Here is a 21,198-nt window from a genome sequence, read left to right on the forward strand (position 1 = left end):
TGTGCCCGTACATTAGGGTACCAGCACATATGGGGTATTTCCGTGTTCAGGAGAAATTGCGTAACAAAATGTGGGGTGCAATTTCTCCTTTAACCCCTCGTGAAGATGAAAAATTTGGGGCTACAGTGACATTTTATTATAAAAAAAGTAATTTTTCATTTTCACTTCTCAATGGTAAAAAAATCTGTGAAGCACCTGTAGGGTTCAAGTGCTCACTATACCCCTTGATAAATTCCTTGAGGGGTCTAGTTTCCAAAATGGGGTCATTTTGGGGGGGTTTCTACTGTTCTGGCACTTCAGGGGCTCTCCAAATGCAACATGGTGCCTTGTACAAACTCAAGCTAAATTTGCCCTCCAAAATCCCAATAGCGCTCCTTCCGCTCTGGACCTTACAGCGTGCCCATAGATCACTTTACATCCACATGTGGGGCATTCCTGTTTTTGGGAGAAAATGCTTGACAACTTGTGGGGTGAATTTTCTCTTTTAACCCCTTGTGGAAATGCATAATTTGGGGTTAAAGCTACATTTTATAGCAGAAAATGTCACTTTTCCTTTTGTTGGGCCAATTCTGTTACACTCCTGTAGGGTCAAAGTGCTCACTATACCCCTTGATAAATTCCTTGAGGGGTCTAGTTTCCAAAATGGGGTCACATTTTGGGGGTTTCCACTGTTTTGGCACCTTGGGGGCTCTGCAAAAGGAACATGGTGCCTGCAATCTATTTTAGCAAAATCTGGCCTACAAAATCCAATTAGCGCTCCATCCGTTCTGAGAGCGACCGTGTGCCCGTACATTAGGGTACCAGCACATATGGGGTATTTCCGTGTTCGGGAGAAATTGCGTAACAAAATGTGGGGTGCAATTTCTCCTTTAACCCCTCGTGAAGATGAAAAATTTGGGGCTACACTGACATTTTATTATAAAAAAAGTAATTTTTCATTTTCACTTCTCAATGGTAAAAAAATCTGTGAAGCACCTGTAGGGTTCAAGTGCTCACTATACCCCTTGATAAATTCCTTGAGGGGTCTAGTTTCCAAAATGGGGTCATTTTGGGGGGGTTTCTACTGTTCTGGCACTTCAGGGGCTCTCCAAATGCAACATGGTGCCTTGTACAAACTCAAGCTAAATTTGCCCTCCAAAATCCCAATAGCGCTCCTTCCGCTCTGGACCTTACAGCGTGCCCATAGATCACTTTACATCCACATGTGGGGCATTCCTGTTTTTGGGAGAAAATGCTTGACAACTTGTGGGGTGAATTTTCTCTTTTAACCCCTTGTGGAAATGCATAATTTGGGGTTAAAGCTACATTTTATAGCAGAAAATGTCACTTTTCCTTTTGTTGGGCCAATTCTGTTACACTCCTGTAGGGTCAAAGTGCTCACTATACCCCTTGATAAATTCCTTGAGGGGTCTAGTTTCCAAAATGGGGTCACATTTTGGGGGTTTCCACTGTTTTGGCACCTTGGGGGCTCTGCAAAAGGAACATGGTGCCTGCAATCTATTTTAGCAAAATCTGGCCTACAAAATCCAATTAGCGCTCCATCCGTTCTGAGAGCGACCGTGTGCCCGTACATTAGGGTACCAGCACATATGGGGTATTTCCGTGTTCGGGAGAAATTGCGTAACAAAATGTGGGGTGCAATTTCTCCTTTAACCCCTCGTGAAGATGAAAAATTTGGGGCTACAGTGACATTTTATTATAAAAAAAGTAATTTTTCATTTTCACTTCTCAATGGTAAAAAAATCTGTGAAGCACCTGTAGGGTTCAAGTGCTCACTATACCCCTTGATAAATTCCTTGAGGGGTCTAGTTTCCAAAATGGGGTCATTTTGGGGGGTTTCTACTGTTCTGGCACTTCAGGGGCTCTCCAAATGCAACATGGTGCCTTGTACAAACTCAAGCTAAATTTGCCCTCCAAAATCCCAATAGCGCTCCTTCCGCTCTGGACCTTACAGCGTGCCCATAGATCACTTTACATCCACATGTGGGGCATTCCTGTTTTTGGGAGAAAATGCTTGACAACTTGTGGGGTGCATTTTCTCTTTTAACCCCTTGTGGAAATGCATAATTTGGGGTTAAAGCTACATTTTATAGCAAAAAATGTCACTTTTCCTTTTGTTGGGCCAATTCTGTTACATTCCTGTAGGGTCAAAGTGCTCACTATACCCCTTGATAAATTCCTTGAGGGGTCTAGTTTCCAAAATGGGGTCACATTTTGGGGGTTTCCACTGTTTTGGCACCTTGGGGGCTCTGCAAAAGGAACATGGTGCCTGCAATCTATTTTAGCAAAATCTGGCCTACAAAATCCAATTAGCGCTCCATCCGTTCTGAGAGCGACCGTGTGCCCGTACATTAGGGTACCAGCACATATGGGGTATTGCCGTGTTCGGGAGAAATTGCGTAACAAAATGTGAGGTGCAATTTCTCCTTTAACCCTTAGTAAATGTGTAAATTCTAGGGCTAAATGAATATATTAGTGATAGAAATTGAAAAATGTAAATTTGACCTCCATTTTGTTTTAATTGCTGTGAAATGCTGAAAGGGTTAAGAAAGTTTCTAACTGCTGTTTTGGATTCTTTCAGGAGTGCAGTTTTGAGAATGGGGTGACTTATGGGGGTTTTTACAAGAGAGGCCTCTCAAGTTCCCTTCAAAACTGAACTGGTCCCTTGAAAAATGTGTTTTGGAAATTTTCTTGAAAATTTGGAAAATCACTGCTTGACTTGTAAGCCTTATAATATCTGAAAAAAATGAAAGGGTGATTAAAATTTGACTTCTACATAAATCAGAGACATGGTTAATTATATTTATCAAAAAATTTGGGTAGTATGGCTTTCCATTTGAAAGGCTTGCAATTTCAAAGTTTGAAAACTGCACTTTTTTCCAAATTTTCATCAAATTTCCTATTTTTTCATAATCAAAGGCAAAAAATATCGACAAAAATTTTCTACTGACATGAAGTACAATATGTCACAAAAAAACAATCTCAGAATCACTTGTGTAAGTTAAAGCGTCTCAAAGCTATTGCCATTTAAAGTGACACATGTCAGTTTTGAAAAAAGAGGCCTGGTCCTTAAGTCACTTTTGGGCTGTGTCTCTAAGGGGTTAAAGACCACATACAGTCCATATTTGAAACTATCTATCCTATCTATCTATCTATCTATCTATCCATCCATCCATCCAGCAGGGGCGTAGCTATAGGGAGTAAAGTTCCTCATGGTATCCCTCTACAATATAAGGGAACACCAGTATTATAGATAGCACATGACATACTTTGCATTTGGTCCCAGGAGCTTCAAGTTATGCCTCTGCTCTCCAGTATATACACAGTGAATTTCTATATACTTTACCTTGTTTAAAGATCAGCCTGCCCTGATCCATCCAGCATTACCGTACCCGGCAGGCACAGGGATCAGAATACTTTCATCCATACACAACAGAACAGTGAAGCATGATCTAGCTGTGCAGAAAATGGATTGAATGTGATGATTTCTTGCATTTCATATGCCCTAATACTGAATATACAGTATACTGTATACAGCCTATAATAGAAGTGCCGTGTAAATACTTTTTAACTGGAAATATCCTTTAACTAGTCTGTATTGTGTATATGGTAATACTATTTTACAGGATTTCATGCCAAAATGTTAACATAAAGCCTAAACTATCTAATTCACCTTGAATATATTCTGCAGCGCACAATGGTGGCTGGTTTTCTCTGAACAGCTCATAAATAAAGTCAGTAGTTTCTGTAAAATAGATGCACAGAGCTTGCAAAAAAATGGCAAAAATGTGGATATTGGATTGTACCATTATGTTTTACCAGAATAGAAAAAATACGCCAATTTGCTGCTGTGTCCTAACTCCAAATACATATCTTATTGATTATACTTCAGGGTTTTGTAAGCGTCTGAATACAAGTGCTTCATATGTTCGGAGTCTTTGAAGCTGAGTGAAGTAGCTGCATACAGGTAATACTGGCTGGGAAATCAAAGGCATTGAAATGTCTCCTTCCCCTTCAGTAAACAATGCAGTCTGCACTTGCATAATTATTATTACTGCCTATTACTAGGACATAGTGAGCGCAGGAAGAAAGGAAGATTTTGACCACCATTAGAAAAAAATATTGAAATATCGCACATCTGATTCAGATTTAAAGCTGAATAAGTTGGTGCAATGAACATTTCCAGGGAGCTTCTTTCTAGTCCTTCACATTCTCCTAGGCAGGGCTGCCTTTTAAACACAGGATACCAAAGAACGTAGGGCAGTATGGCATGCCTTTTATGCCAGTGTTCTGGACCCCATTGTTTCACAAAAAATTTTACACTTTTTGCCATTTTTTATCACTCTGGAAACAAGTGGATGGGAATCAAGAAAAGTCCGGACAGGGACACCTTGACCTGACAGATCGCCTATAACATGCCCTAGAGTACTGATGCAAGTTGTATCTGAAATCCATGACAAATCCTAACTGATGTAGATTAATTTAGGTTCATTAGACCTGCCAAGGTGTACCAGGCTAGTTTCTTCATAATTCAGCTTCATCTCCCACCAGCAGATGCTCACATTAAGGCTGGGTTCAGACGGGGTTTTTTGGACCAGATTTCTATGTGCTGGCCACCTCAGAATCCGGTCCAAAAAACGGCTATCAGTGACTGGATGCTGGTGCAGTGCATACAGTTCACCGGCATCCAGTTGCGGCATTCATCTCCGGATTAGGCCCAAATGAATGGGCCTAGTCGGGAGGGAGTGTCGTGAGGCAGATGTTCGCTGAAGAAAGGGCATGTCGCTCATGGAAAAAGGAAATGACCGTCTCCCATTGATTTCAATGGGAGGCGTTTTTTTGAGCCAGATTCTGATGCAGATTCCGCGTCAAAATACAACCCAAAAAACTCCATCTGAACTCGGCCGTAGACTTCTTCAAGAAATGTTAGTCATATCAGAAGTTTAGGAGTTTCTTCCTACATAACTAGCCACACGGAGCTCCAGTGGTGCTAAATTAAAGAGTTGGAGGCACCAGATTCTCATTTAGGAGCAATGCCTCTGGGGGAGAGTCTAGATAATGTTGCAATGTTGGTCCATTGATTTTTATAGTATTACGGTCTACATATTGTATATACATATTATAAATCCAAAACATGGTCCAGGAGGAGCACATTGAAAAGTAATTCCTTTTTGTCCCATGACCAACTATACTTTCAGAACAACTAAATGCCAAATGAAATAAAATAATGTGAGCCCCGTTAGAGTCCACATATTTCACTACACTGTACATAGTATGTAACAGAATATCTTGTTTGCAGCGCAGTGTTATTTGTTGGAATTAGATGTTATTTCTTCTGGTATACAGTTGACAGCAATGTAGGGGCAGTAGATAAGAGAACCTGTGGCATTCACACGTTTCACTTCCCATGACCACTGTATGTGAAATATTGTATTTTCATACATGGCACACATTCAAGGAAAGGTGACTATGACCAAGTCAAGTGGTAAAGAGACAGAGGTGCCCTTTGCACCTTTGAACTTATGCGAATCTACAACAAGGATAACTTTCAGAGAAAACTAGCATTTCCTTAAGCATTACATTGTGTCTCACAGGTAGCATCTGGCAGCACTTTGCTCCCATAACCATACTGCCTGCCATTTAACATTGTTCCTTGCTTGGTCTTCTTCTGGTCAATGTCTAACTCTGGTTCATTGACAACCTGTTTATTCTTGTGTCCTGCTTTGTCTTGTTCTTTGGTGTCAACCCAGCATGGAACCACACTCTACTCTGTTCCTCCATTCTCTGGCTCCATCTGACCACACTTCAGTCTGGTCCTCCTGACTCTGATCTATGTGAAAACAAAAAATGGACAGCACCGCACTGTATATGGTGTAGTAGGTTCAATAATAGAAGGACAGAACTGATTGCTCTCACCTTGTTAGGTTGTGAGAGATCACACCTGTCGATAAAGTATTGGAACCGTTTACTAGGGAGTTCCTCCCTGGATGGGTGTTTAGATGCAGTGCCCAATCACCAGAGGTGTATAGATATTTGTCAAGGACCAAAAACACAGGACTGCGCTTGACCTGTCAAGATTGGATTCAAACATATTTATTAAGGTTTACACACGACGCGTTTTGGGTCCACCGACCCTTTTTCAAGTGCATAAGAACTCCTTCTGCTGGCTGATTGCAACCCAATGTCCACGTTGTATTTTTTCTCACACCATTTTTATTGAGTATTCTCTGTTTTTTTTCCCCTCTATTAAAATATATAGGAAAAACGCTTGTAAACACTCTGTAACTAAAATTAACATGGTGTGTTTCTCAGAAAGGCATGCCTTTTTATTAAACATAGCTTTCCTGCAACTCAATTTGTAGATGACATTAATAAAATTCCATTCACCTTGCTGGTACTGTAAAATGCAGCGTTTTTTTTTCTCTATATTACTGCAACAAGGGCCTTAGCTTTAAGGAAATATTTGCTTGTCAAGATGCAAGTGACAACTATAGACCTAGGGAGACCTAAGCTATAGTCATGCACATGCACTCGGCCATGACAAAGTACTTTTTCATTGCCAAGTGTACACCTTAGGGTAGTAGATCTTTAAGTTTATATAGGGATTTGTGAAATTAGCCCTAGAAATAGCATGTTCTTTTTCTACTTGGATCGGTCACATGGACCATTAAGGCTGGGTTCAGACGGGGTGTTTTGATCAGGATTTTGACACGGGATCTGCATCAAAATCTTGCTCAAAAAAACACCTCCCATTGAAATCAATGGGAGCTGGTCACTTCCTTTTTCTGCGAGCGGTTTATTCCCGCTTGAAGCAACATGCCCTTAATTAAGGCAGATTCCGCGGCTCATTCAGCCACGGACATCCACTTCACGACACCTCCCTCCCAACTAGGCCCATGCATTTGGGCCTAATCCAGAGCGGAATACCGCGACTGGATGCCGGTGCACTGCTAGCTGTTTTTTGGTCCGAAATCTGAGGCGGCCTCCGCCTCAAATTCCGGACCAAAAAACCCAGCCTGAACTTGGCCTAAAACAAGAGCCTTGTGAATATTTCCATTAAAGTCTATGGTGCTGTGTGCTGGCCTTTAATACAACGGCTAGCACATAACCATGTGGTCACTCTTGTTATTAGAACGCTATAACCAGAAAAGGTTAACTATACTTTTGGATGGTCCGAGAAAAAACCCATAGCCTTAAGCTGCAAACAATCTTGGCAGATATAATGTGAAGTCACCCGTATAACAGCTGTATTCTGTTTATTTGTATAGGCCTTCACAGTCCAAATATGAAGACATTTGTAAATCCCAGCTCTATTCTTCTTTCGGCCTATATACATTAGTCCCTGTGAATATAGATTAAATGCAGACCACATACGGCTCATTGTAGAGAATGCCACACTGCTGAAATGATGGCGATACAGGCTTAGGTATACATTCAGTCTCACTGCAATAAGCACAATACCAAGTAATTTCAGGGATTAAGATATTAGTGCTTTTAAAACTGAGATGTAAATGTTAAATAAAGAAAGCCCCTTGGAATCCCATATGGCTCACAGGTGTGTAAACTTTGGCACAGTGCCTGAGAAATCTGGGTTACTTCATGTGTTTCAACCTTAATTGTGCCTTCTGATAATATTTCAACAGGTTTGCACTCAAAGGCTCAGTCTTTCTATGGCACAAGCCTGTCTCACTCAGGAGCTGCACAGATGTTTCTGGAGAGAAAAAAAACCTGCGCAGCAAGGAAAAAAATACATTCCGAAGCTTTCTCTTTTATTAAAACCTACACCCCCATGTGTGTCTCATTTAGCAGCGCTCTGCGGGGAGTTTGCATTGCATGAAAACGATCTGGTAACGGAAAGAAAAGACAGAGGAACGCAACTACTAAAAGAAATGATGTCTACCTGTTCTTTCAGAACAGCAACATATGCAAACTAAAATCTAGCCGACAGGTTATAATTCTTTTACACTGCCCAATTCTGGATTCTGTGATCTATGTTTGTTGCATTGTTTCAGCAATGTAGATTTATATGAAATTCTTCTTTGGTCCACCTATTCCCTGGGAGACTACCACCCACTCGGATTTTGGAGGGTTTGACGTTTAGGAATGATCTATGTAGGTTTTCCATATTCTGCACATCAGGTTGTGTTGAAGATCAGATGCAATGTTACTGAAAGAGTAGTAGAGGCTTGGAACAAACTCCCAGAAGATCTGGTTGGGAAATCGATTGCAAGTGAATGTGACCATGCCGGAGATGAATGTATAATGATTCTAAAATAGAACGAAAAAGGAAAAAATAAGGGAAGGCTAAAGAGAAGACATTATATTAGGTTTTTCACATGAACGTAAAATTTGCAAAGTAATACACAATAAGATAAGAGAAAATAAATAAGGGAAAAATGTGTAGTAGTCACCATGTGGATGGATGTGGCAGATGGAGTGAGAAAGAAAGGTCAGACATGATGAATTTTAATATGCCTGATCCTACTGAGAACACATGCACACTTGACTGTGCCAGGATGTGCATTGTGAGTTGGAAGGTATACAAGTAATGTCTTTTTGGTCACAAGCTAATAAGGTGATTGGACAGCCTAAGATTGTATTCACACAGCTGTCAATAATGCCATGTGGACACAGCACAGATGCAAGAAAGCTGTTACCCCTCATTCACATCTGCGTTTGGTAATCCGTTCAGGGACCGCATAGGGACCACCCCCGAATGGAATACTGAATACTGAATGAATTGATTAGCGGTGAGCAGTGAAAGCACACGGACCCCATAGACTATAATGGGGTCCGTATGCTCTCCGCACGCTGCCCATATGAATTATGCGGACGTGAAAGTAGATCACAAAGTACTTTTCTGTCTGCATGTTCCGTGTGCTTGCAGCGAGATCTCCACAAGAGTCATGTGGACAGGAAAATAGATTGTGAAGTACTTTCCTGTCTGCATGTTCCCTACAGAGATCTCGTGGCAAGCACACGGACCCATTATAATCTATGGGGTCCGTGTGCTTTCACTGAACACCGCTTGCCAATGTGTTTGGAATTCCGTTCGGGGGGTCCATGCGGACTCCCCAAATGGATTACCAAACGCAGATATGAACGAGGGTTTAAGCTAAGGCCCAAAGTTGCAGAAATGCAATGATTTTTTGTGGCTGATGAGATGGGGAAAAAAACACTGCAAAATGAATGAAATTGCGGAAAAAAAGCTGCATATTTTGCTGATTTTTTTTTAAAAAAACTATATGTTAATATTAATTGTGGAACTGCAAGTGTCTCTGGTATAGATTTATTAGGGGATGGGGAAAAAGCAGAAAAAATACAGCAAAATGTTTAAAAATGCGTTTTTGCTGTATTTTCTTCTGCAGCTTTTGTAGGATAAGACTCCATGTATTGGGTGGTATGGGGATTGGGGATGGAGGCATCCATTCCTCGATCCAACAGATTTTTTATAACTCACTCTGGTATGAGTTACAATGGAAAAGTACACCAATTACCCAATTACTAACTGTTGTAAATTTTCATTCTTTTGCAGGTATGGCAGGCAAATTTATGACCACAGCCTCTACATAACGCTCCTGTTTACTGCTCCATTTGGGTTGTTAGTTAAAGAGGACCTTTCATTAGTTGGGGCACAGGCGTTTTTCACGATCTGTGCCCCCAGTGAAGAGCTATCTGTGCCGGTAACGTAGCTCTTCACAGTCAGAAGGGCCTGTAGCGCTGTACTGCGTGAGCGGTGAGGAACGTCTTCTCCCCTCCTGATAATACTCATCTATGGATGAGTACTGGGAGAAGAGGGAGGAGACGTCAGGCACTATCAGGAACGCCCTTCTGACTGTGAAGAGCTATGGTACTGGTATCGATAGCTCTTCACCGGGGGCACAGATCGTGAAAGCTGACAGTGTGCTGAATTCAGCGCACTGTTGGCTTTCCAGTGGTATATAAAACCGCCTGTGCCCCAACTCATAAAAGGTCCTCTTTAAGACTGGCATACAATATTCCAATCTTAATAAATTTGCCCCATTTTATTTATTCAAAGAGTGATGGATTGAGACTCTATTTAGTATTGAATTGAAGTTGCTCCTATTATGATGTAAGGACAGGATTCATTTTTCTGAATTAAACAAAAAACTACCAAAACTAATAAAAGAACTAATGCAAATTTAAACCGAATAAATATAGAAATAATGAAATATCCCCAAAAAAGTGAAAAGAAGGAAAAAAGCAGCATGGAGTTAAGAAAATGCCTGCAAGCTCTGTAGGACTGGCTGACTTTCTGAAGGTTTATCTAATGGCAATTACAGAACGCTAATACTAACATTGTTCTTTCTTATTATGAATGGTCTATACACACATGGTCCCAATTAAAATGTACTCAGTACTTGTGGTGCAGGGTAAATCCACACACATACGTGAGACCGAGCTTCAAGATTTTACAAGCAATTCAAACAACCCTGTCTATATTAATTCTTCTTGCCTGATAGTAATTGAAGTCTAAAGGTAGTTGTTAAAGAAACAGATATACAAAACCCCTAGTGTTTTACACGAGGGCAAGAATGTTGTATTAGAACTATGTCGGTTCACAGAGGTTTTCAGGTCTAGGTTCATTGCCTTTTCTCTTTCTTCTTTAAGCATATACTTATCAATGAATTCTTTTGTTAAATGAACAATATATGAAAAAAAAAATACCGACTTACCGAGCTTATATTCCAAATAACTATCTATATGATGCCGGTTCTAGTTATTTGCCTCATATGGTTATTCTGGGGGCCTTTATACAGTATGCTGAAGATAATACTAGAAATGAACAATGTCATAAACCCTATACTGTTATTTACTAAACTTTTTAGAATACCGTATTGTACTGCACCAAGACCCCATGGCTAAATTTTCTATGTAATGTATTCAGTTTCAAAATAAGTAAAACAAATATTGCTTTATTGTCTAAAATTCTATGTCTGTGATTTGCTTTATTATAATATTTCCATGTTTCATGGATGAACTAACTTTTATTTAAGATAAATGTATGAAAATTTGCTCATGTCAATCAAACCAGAGACCCCTACAAAAAGAATAGCAAGACATTCCTTTTTGAAGAGTCTCTGGTTTCAATGACATGACTTAATTTGCACATCGTGTCCTATAGAGTATTGGCTGTAAAAATGTCTCTGTAAGGGGGCCACACGGTGGCTCAGTGGAGTCCTGGTGTTCAAATCCTGCCAAGGGCAAGTACCATTTGTAAGGAGTTTGTATGTTCTCCCCGTGTTTGCATGGATTTCCATCCCATATTCCAAAGACATACTAATAGGGGAAAAATACATTGTACATTGTGAGCTCTTCTACATTTAAAAAAGAAAGAAAATAAGTCTCTGTATATCCACTGGATCTCTTCAATAAGAATGGTTCCCCCCTTTATCTGTAATGTTCTATAACTATGTGCTCCTGGACTTCAATGAGTTATCTGTAATGGGGCCACTTCCTACATTTAGAATATTATATGTTTTATGTGTGAGAGGGACATTTGAGGCCCCCCTCAGGGTCCAGGGCCTGGTAATGACGGATATGCTGCAGGTTGTGCAGGCTTGCTAGGTCTCCATTTATTTCTTTGGGACTGCTGAAGAAAAAGCGGAGTACCACACTTAGCTGTCTCTAAGTGTACATGTCTCTAAGTGAACCCCTTTCTCTTCATCAGTGGGGGATTCATTGGTGAAGTCTCTGCTGAACGGACAGTTTTACCCTATCCTGTAGTTACCAAAATACCCCTTTAGCTAAGCACGTCCCTTCCTCATAAAATGTAATATAACATAACTACTGTGCACAAACATTGTACCCTGTAATACACACAAATAGCACTTCTGTATACAGTAAGTTGCCATTAGAAATGTGGAAAAAAAATTTGTAGGCTCCCTCTCAGTATATATTACTGTTTTGCATCCTGCCTGAGGGTGGGCTACATGACAAGGGGGATGGGTCTGGGGCAGGCAGACTTTGCTAGTTAACCAGAAGTTAGAGTAGACAGAATCATTACAGACCTCAGACCAGTGTTTCCCATCCTTTCCATACTCAGGGCACCCCTGGGGTATATTGGTCAGTAATGGTAGTCTCCAAACACAGTATAAAGCTCCCAACTGGCCACAAACAGTATAATGCTTCCCAGTGACCCCTCACATAGTCAGAGTAGGTTGGTGCCCAGTGGTCTGTGACCAGGCCCCTGACGGCAGTAACACCAGTACTGCTATGATGGCGGTCCTGATTGTATGGTACCTAGCAATATTATGATATTGTGGTATTTTCACAGGCGTGAAACTGCTTATCTTGCTCACAGATGTTTTCCTACCTTACCTTTCGTCTTCATTCAACTTTTTCTGAAGTGAGTAGCATGAGATGACAAGCTTTGAAAAATAGAAACATAAAAAACATGGCTCTACGAAGCTCGGTCAAGAATGGTTCCTGCCATGTATATCTAAGTGTAGCCGCCCAGTGGTTGTGATGTGAATTGCAGACTGTCAAGAGTTGCTAGACTTTCGCTATATTGTATTAAACATGTAGAAAGTTACTAGTAGCGACATCCGTACATTGTCTGCTTTAAAAATCCCTTGGTTAAAAAATTGGCTGCATTAGCTACCTAAAAAGTGATGTGTTATATTGATTTAGGGGTATAAGAACAAAAATGGCTGTGTGCCATAACGCAAGCATACAATGTATTGTATTTCTTCAATATGCCGAATAATTCTAGCATTATGACGCCCATAGTCTATCCACTCCCTGTAAAAAATGTGTTGGGTGTTGTGTCTGAACAATATAAAATATTACACATTGACCAAGTAATTTGTAGCAGATGATTCTTTTTTTGGGTTTTATAGATCAGATTATGTTCCTCACAGCTTGCGTGCTATGTATCCGACCTCTGTCTCAATGGTGTGGTCCTCTCCACAAAAATGTTACCGATGAAGAATCTGACATTGCAAAAATATTTTGAGGTCCCAAGTCTTGGTATTGTGATTATCCTCGAGCAGCCATAACAGTTTTGACAACTCTTGTCTTTCTCAATTCCGTCCAGTAAATTTGGGGTCACAGTGAAAGGCGTAGTCACAGATAGGTATGGAACGCCCCCAGCCGTCAAAGAGTTAAAGCCAGCCACTAATGCCAGCACCGGTGATTGTCAAGTGATTTCTAGTGCCTGGACAGGCCTTGATGGAATAAATGTTGGCTGCTGACTCTTCCAATTTTACAACACTCTTTTGTGTCACTGAAACAGTCTTGTCCGAGATTGAGATATTTGCAAACTGTCATCTCTGATAAATATCCACCTTGAGTGACACCGCAGGCCCCCACTCTCCATTTCTAAAACGTACCTAGCTGGCACTGAGCCGGCAGAATTTCATTGCTCGTGAAAGGTGATTAGCAAACAGATGATTTCCTCCTTCTCTCATTTGGCTTCCTCCCCTTTCCTCAGCCCCAATGATATAGCTAAGTGACAGGTTCAAAAGGCAACAGGCAGACAGGAGAGGCAGAGATCTGCCAGGAGCGTGAGCGATGAGACTGTGGAAGCATTTCATTCATCCTACTGCTGCTGCTGGGTCAGGGACTGGAGGAATGTTTAGCACTGTGTCAGAACAGTAGCAGAGAGCATTTATAACACAACTATTATTGTGGCTCCCAAAGAAGGACTGATAAAAGCCATCAGGGTCTATTCATCAAAGCTGCATTTGGACCATTTGCAGATTATCTTCAAAGATTTCGTGAATTTTCTCCTTATGGCCTATTTATCAAGCTCCTATACATGTGGAAGCGAGACGGAAAGTATATTAACTTAGCTAGGTCTTCCTGATTGCTACATGATTTTCTTGTGTAAGCAGCTACATCATCCAATTGCATCTTCTGCCATGCGGAGCGCACTTAAAGGGGTTGTATAGGGTTAGGAAAATAAGGCTGATTTTTTTCAAAAACTGTGTCTTATCTGTCTTTATGTTCATTTATTTAAAGGAGTTTTACAGGACTTTCATAGGCTAAAATATCGATTTGATATGGATGGTCCATCTTGAGGATATACAGTCCTATGAAAAAGTTTGGGCACCCCTATTAATCTTAATCATTTTTTGTTCTAAATATTTTGGTGTTTGCAACAGCCATTTCAGTTTGATATATCTAATAACTGATGGACACAGTAATATTTCAGGATTGAAATGAGGTTTATTGTACTAACAGAAAATGTGCAATATGCATTAAACCAAAATTTGACCGGTGCAAAAGTATGGGCACCCTTATCATTTTATTGATTTGAATTCCCCTAACTACTTTTTACTGACTTACTGAAGCACAAAATTGGTTTTGTAACCTCAGTGAGCTTTGAACTTCATAGCCAGATGTATCCAATCATAAGAAAAGGTATTTAAGGTGGCCAATTGCAAGTTGATCTCCTATTTGAATCTCCTCTGAAGAGTGGCATCATGGGCTACTCAAAACAACTCTCAAATGATCTGAAAACAAAGATTGTTCAACATAGTTGTTCAGGGGAAGGATACAAAAAGTTGTCTCAGAGATTTAACCTGTCAGTTTCCACTGTGAGGAACATAGTAAGGAAATGGAAGACCACAGGGACAGTTCTTGTTAAGCCCAGAAGTGGCAGGCCAAGAAAAATATCAGAAAGGCAGAGAAGAAGAATGGTGAGAACAGCCAAGGACAATCCACAGACCACCTCCAAAGAGCTGCAGCATCATCTTGCTGCAGATGGTGTCACTGTGCATCGGTCAACTATACAGCGCACTTTGCACAAATAGAAGCTGTATGGGAGAGTGATGAGAAAGAAGCCGTTTCTGCACGTACGCCACAAATAGAGTTGCCTGAGGTATGAAAAAGCACATTTGGACAAGGCAGCTTCATTTTGGAAACAAAAATTGAGTTGTTTGGTTATAAAAAAAGGCGTTATGCATGGCGTCCAAAAAGAAACAGCATTCCAAGAAAAACACATGCTACCCACTGTAAAATTTGGTGGAGGTTCCATCATGCTTTGGGGCTGTGTGGCCAATGCCGGCATCGGGAATCTTGTTAAAGTTGAGGGTCGCATGGATTCCACTCAGTATCAGCAGATTCTTGAGAATAATGTTCAAGAATCAGTGACGAAGTTGAAGTTACGCCGGGGATGGATATTTCAGCAAGACAATGATCCAAAACACCGCTCCAAATCCTCAGGCATTCATGCAGAGGAACAATTACAATGTTCTGGAATGGCCATCCCAGTCCCCAGACCTGAATATCATTGAACATCTGTGGGATGATTTGAAGCGGGCTGTCCATGCTCGGCGACCATCTAACTTAACTGAACTTGAATTGTTTGTCCAAAATACCTTTATCCAGGATCCAGGAACTGATTAAAAGCTACAGGAAGCGACTAGAGGCTGTTATCTTTGCAAAAGGAGGATCTACTAAATATTAATGTCACTTTTCTGTTGAGGTGCCCATACTTTTGCACCGGTCAAATTTTGGTTTAATGCATATTGCACATTCTCTGTTAGTACAATAAACCTCATTTCAATCCTGAAATATTACTGTGTCCATCAGTTATTAGATATATCAAACTGAAATGACTGCTGCAAACACCAAAATATTTAGAACTAAAAATGATTAAGATTAATAGGGGTGCCCAAACTTTTTCATAGGACTGTACTATCGATATCATGGAAAAGGCTTGTAGAAGAAAGCAGCCATATTTGTTTCCGTTATACCTATAGGGAAACTGACGGCATTTCCGTAAGAATAATTGACATGCTGAGATTTCCAAAACCGTGATGGTTTTGGAAATTGCAGCATGTCCACTGTGTGTATTTTTCTGCAGTGTGTGGATGGGGTTACTATTATTATTATTATTTATTTATATAGCACCATTAATTCCATGGTGCTTTATATTTGGGGGTTACATACAATACACAGAATGTACAGGTAGATATAATACTAACAATGACTGACTGGCACAGTGGGGTAGAGGGCCCTGCCCGCGAGGGCTTACAATCTATGAGGGAAGGGGGGGTAGAGACAGAAGGAGAGGGGGAGACTGTACAGATGGTGGTGCGGTGGTAGTGTTATTGGAGGTTGTAGGCCTTCCTGAATAGGTGAGTCTTCAGGGCCTTCTTGAAGCCTGTGATTGTGGGGGTCAGTCTTATGTGGCGTGGTAAGGAGTTCCAGAGTATGGGGGATGCACGAGAGAAATCTTGGAGACGGTTGTGTGAGGAGCGGATGAGAGCAGAGCGGAGTAGGAGGTCATTGGAGGATCTGAGGTTACATGTGGGCAGGGTTCCCTAGAATCCACTATGCAGGGACTGTAGAATACCACTTTTTTCATCACATTTACACCATGCGTGACCCCGGCTTTAAGATTTAATTATTGATGTCCTAACCTTTTGGTCTGACACCTGGGTCCACTGCCTATTAGTTGTTAGAAGAGACTGTAGTGTTTGGGTGAGCTCTGTGGTCTCTATATTACTTTTCAAACACAGTACCATATATTTGTATAGCGGCTGCCCCATTGAATGCAAATCAGTTGCGATCAGTCCATATGATTAATGAATGTGACATCATGTGGTCTATGCAGTGGCAGTACTCAAAAAAGCCGCTGTTGCTTCAAACAGTGGTCCACAGGGGTCCGGTTGTAAGACTCTTGCTGATCTTCAATTGGTGCCTATCCTAAGATTATACGACCAATAGTATAAAGTTATAAAACACCGACTATAGTAGATAGTGAGCGTTTCAATGAAGGGAGGATTGTGTCCCATCCACAAATTATTTCTCTATTACTTGGTGGCCAGCTAGGGGCTAGGGGGAATCACTCTAAATAACTTTCTGATAAACTAATCCTGTCCTAATCCATCTGTGATTTTTTTTTCCCTATCCTAAATTTAGATTATTGATTCTTAAAACCCCTTTAAAGATCTTACATTATCAAATCTGCCAGAGCGTCACCTTCAACATCAAAAAATCGGAGAGCGCTGGATATGGCTGGGCTACAAAATGTTTACTGTGACTTACGGTGTAGCCATAACTCTAGAATTACAAAAGTTGACGTTACAAATAAAAAAAATATAAATTTTGTTTCCTAAAATGTATAAAAGTCTATTCTTAAGAAATAACTCATTCAGCAGAAGACAATGAAGAGAAAAGCATCCGGTAAGCAGTCTATAAATCACTCCGTCAGTAATCTGAGATATTCCAATATCCATGGTAATCTGAGACCATATGGAAATTATATACTGTATTTGGCTCTTTTGTTTTCCTGTCCCAGCCCCCACTGTAATAAATGTGTTGTTGCTTGATGTCACAGAAATATACCTCCTAGCCGTGTCTTTATTATGGACTGACTGCCCATATGGCCTGCTGTTACTGCTTATACATGAAGAGTTATTTTCATTGAATGGGAACAGGAAAAATGGATCCCAGCAAGATGAATCCCTGTTATTCTTCATGATCACTCCTTAGTCGCACCGCCTTACGGGAATGAATCAGGTTCAGATTTCATTGCGTGCATTAGATTTCATATACAGGCCTCAGTATTATGTACATAATATTAAGATGTCATGGACAGAAGGTGTTCACAGAGCCTGTACGGCAACATGCGAGGCCTTTGTCCGTGCTATGGAGTCAGAGGGTAGAAACTGTAAAAAAAAGCAAAAAAACCCCAAACCCCTGTCTTTGTTGTCCATAACAACCAACCACAGCGCAGCTTTCATAGTTCACTAGCAGAATACAAAATAAAAAATCTGACTTCCATGATGTAATTAAGAAGTCAGTGCCTTAGTCATGCACACCAATAGAGGGCGCTCAATGAGGATGGGCAAGACTATCTTCCATGATGTAATTAGGAAGACAGAGCCTCAGTCATGCAGCCCAATAGAGGACGAGAGTCAGATTTGCATATTCTTCCCATGTTCCCTTGCACAGTGGAGCGCTAATGGCTTAATAAGACTCCACACACCTAAATGGTGGTCTCTCCCTATGGAGTGACGATATCCCCCCAACCCTGTCTAGAAGCCTCTCACCTCTGCCAGGTCAGTCCTCTATGCACCAAGCTGATGAGATGCAATAACATCAAAACAGCTGTCCTTGGCTGAGAGACTACCTGGTAAAATCCCAACATCATTGCAAACAAAGGCCTCTAAGACGGTCAGCATGATGTTAAAGGGAGCTTCCTAATTACATCATGGAAGATAGACTTGCACATTCTCAGTGAGCGCCCTCTATTGGTGTGCATACTTGAGGCACTGACATCCTAATTACATCATGGAAGTCAGATTTGCATATTCTTCCCATGTTCCTTTGCACAGTGGAGCGCTCATGGCTTAATAAGACTCCACACACCTTAATGGTATAAGGGTAAGTTCACATTGAGTTTTTTGGGCAGGATTTTGAGGCTGTATTCACCTCAAAATCCTGACCAAAAAGACAGCTCCCACTGAAATCAATGGCAGCCATTCAGGTGTTTTTTTTTCCAGGAGCTGGCTTGTTTCAGCTCCCAGAAAAAGAAGCGAGATGCTCATTCTTCAGGCCATTTTGCCTCACGATTTGGCCTGAAGACACTCCCGACTAGGCCCATTCATTGAGCCTAATCCGGAGCGGAGTACGTGACTAGATGCTGGTGCAGTGCACTAGCATTCAGTCGTGGCTACCTGTATTTTGAATCGGAACCTGAGGCTGCCTCCAGCTCAGGTTCCGGTCCAAAATACCCTGTGTGAACTTACCATAAGGGTCCATTCACACTGAGGAAAATGGTGAGGAATTATCAGAAAAAGGAACCCATTGAAGTCAATGGGAGGCTTTTTTTCAGCCCTGAAATTCCACACCAAATTCCTCACCATTTTCCTCCGTGTGAATGGACCCTAAAGCTTTTTTTTTTTATTTTTTATCGCGGGCATGTATGGCGTTACAACAGGGTAATTTGAGACACTAAACCCTAAGTCCATAAGAACCTGCGGCTGTTTTATTGTCCCAGGTCACCCTATAAATAGAAATACTGAATTAACATTTCACAGATCATTAATATCATAGAGCATACAACTATGAGCAAAAGAACAATTTCAGCTCTGCTACATGAAGAGGTAATACAAAATTGTAACAATATAATATATTATTTTTTGAATGAATATTACATCAGCAAAACTAAAGTCCTCTTGGAAAAATGTGCCTATTATTTTTATTATAATGGCTATACAATAGAAATGGCATGCTTGTAGCATTGGCATAAGCCCGGTCTGGCTCGCCGACAGGTGTTACGGCCTTCTAGGTGAATTCGCATTCATTTAATCAGTTTAAAAATGTTACTCTGCCCCCTGCACAACAAAAGCAGCACCAATTTGTGTTGTCCTTTGAATCCACGCAAGGCAGACATTTTGATTGATAGACTTTCCTAGGATGTAGGGCTATGATCGATGTATGTATGCGGAGACCATAATGAATTCTGCAAACAGGTGATGCTTCCAGATTCCAGGGCTCTGTGATAAGAAGGAATTCTAATCATGTAAGTCCTTTAAACAGCGGTAAGTATGTAGCGCCGAGTGATATTCATTAATTTCAATGATTGGACTCCAATTCAGCATAATGGTCTCTCCTTAAAACCGTGCTTTGTATGTAGATAACATTTTTTTCCCCCTAAATTTATTACCAGAAGTTATGTGTCACCAAATGACATCTTTCCTGACAGTGATATTATTATGAAGTGAACTATGGTGCATTTATTATACTCCAGTCAATGGGCGATGAATGGTAATAAATCATAATAAGTTATGTCTGATATTCTCCAAATACATTTACTGTACATCATAATGAAAAAGGTAATTTTTTTCCCCTCAACTGAGTAAAATAAATACCTATAAATGAAGAAGTTCTGGTATCTTTTATTTATAATATGCTAGGAAATGGGTGTGACAAAGGATGTGGACATGAAACCGGAGAATAATATTGAAATATGAAGAAATCATCAGTAATTTTATCTCTTTATGGAAAAGATGAATGACAACCAATACGGATTGCATAATAAAACTTATAGGCATTGTTACTCACTCAGCTTTCCTACTGTTAGAAAATCTGCCTCATTGTATAGTTATACAGGGTGTAAGGGCAGAGCTGCCAGGGTTGGATGCAGACAGACAAGGGCTGCCAAGGGCCCCTGTAAAAGAATATTAACTAGAGATGAGCGAGTAGTATTCGATCGAGTAGGTATTCGATCGAATACTACGGTATTCAAAATATTCGTACTCGATTGAATACTACTAGCTATTCGCAGTAAATATTCGATTCAGAGCCAGCGTTGATTGGCCGAATGTTATAAAATGTATAGCATTCGACAAATAAACGCTGGTTCTGCTGCAGGCTCGTCCTTGCTAGTCAGGAGAGCTGGCAGTTTGCTGTTACGAGGGAGCTGACTCTCTTTCTCATAGGAATGAATTGACCAGCGTTGATTGGCCAGTGTACAGCATTCGGCCAATCAACGCTGGTTTTGCTGGAGGCTCATCTGTGAGGAGGCGGAGTCTAAAATCGGACCACAATGGAGACTGCTGTGGTCCGATCTTAGACTCCGCCTCCTCACAGACGAGCCTCCGGCAGGACCAGTGTTGATTGGCCGAATGCTGTACACTGGCCAATCAATGCTGGTCAATTCATTCTTTTGACAAAAAGTAAGCTGCCAGCTCTCCTGACTAGCAAGGACGAGCCTGCGGCAAATCAACTCTGGTTCTGCGGCAGACTCGTCCTTGCTAGTCAGGAGAGCTGGTAACTTGCTGTTATGAGGGAGCTGACTTTTTATCAACGCAACTGCAAGTGCTGTGTAGTTAAAGCGCACAGTCCCCATAGACTATAAAGGGGTCCGTGCGCTTTAACTGCACAGCGCTCCTCCTAAACACTCTCCTCCTGCTATTCGTGGACTTGGTGACTCTCCTTTAGTCGAATAGTGGTTTCCCCTGAAATTAGCATTTTTTTCCCATAGACTATAAAGGGATTCGATATTCGATCGAGTAGTCGAATATTGAGGCTTTACTCTAAACGAATATCGAATCTCGAATATTTCACTGTTCGCGCATCTCTAATATTAACCCATTTATGCCAGAGGTTATATTGGTTTTGAGTTCCATTAATGGAACACTAGGAATAAAAGTTCATTGGCTTAGTTCATTAGTAGGCCCTCTGACCTTCTTGGAGCCTGTGCAGCTGCACAGT

Source organism: Leptodactylus fuscus, chromosome 5 (assembly GCF_031893055.1).
Source record: "Leptodactylus fuscus isolate aLepFus1 chromosome 5, aLepFus1.hap2, whole genome shotgun sequence".
NCBI classification, from domain to species: Eukaryota; Metazoa; Chordata; class Amphibia; order Anura; family Leptodactylidae; genus Leptodactylus; species Leptodactylus fuscus.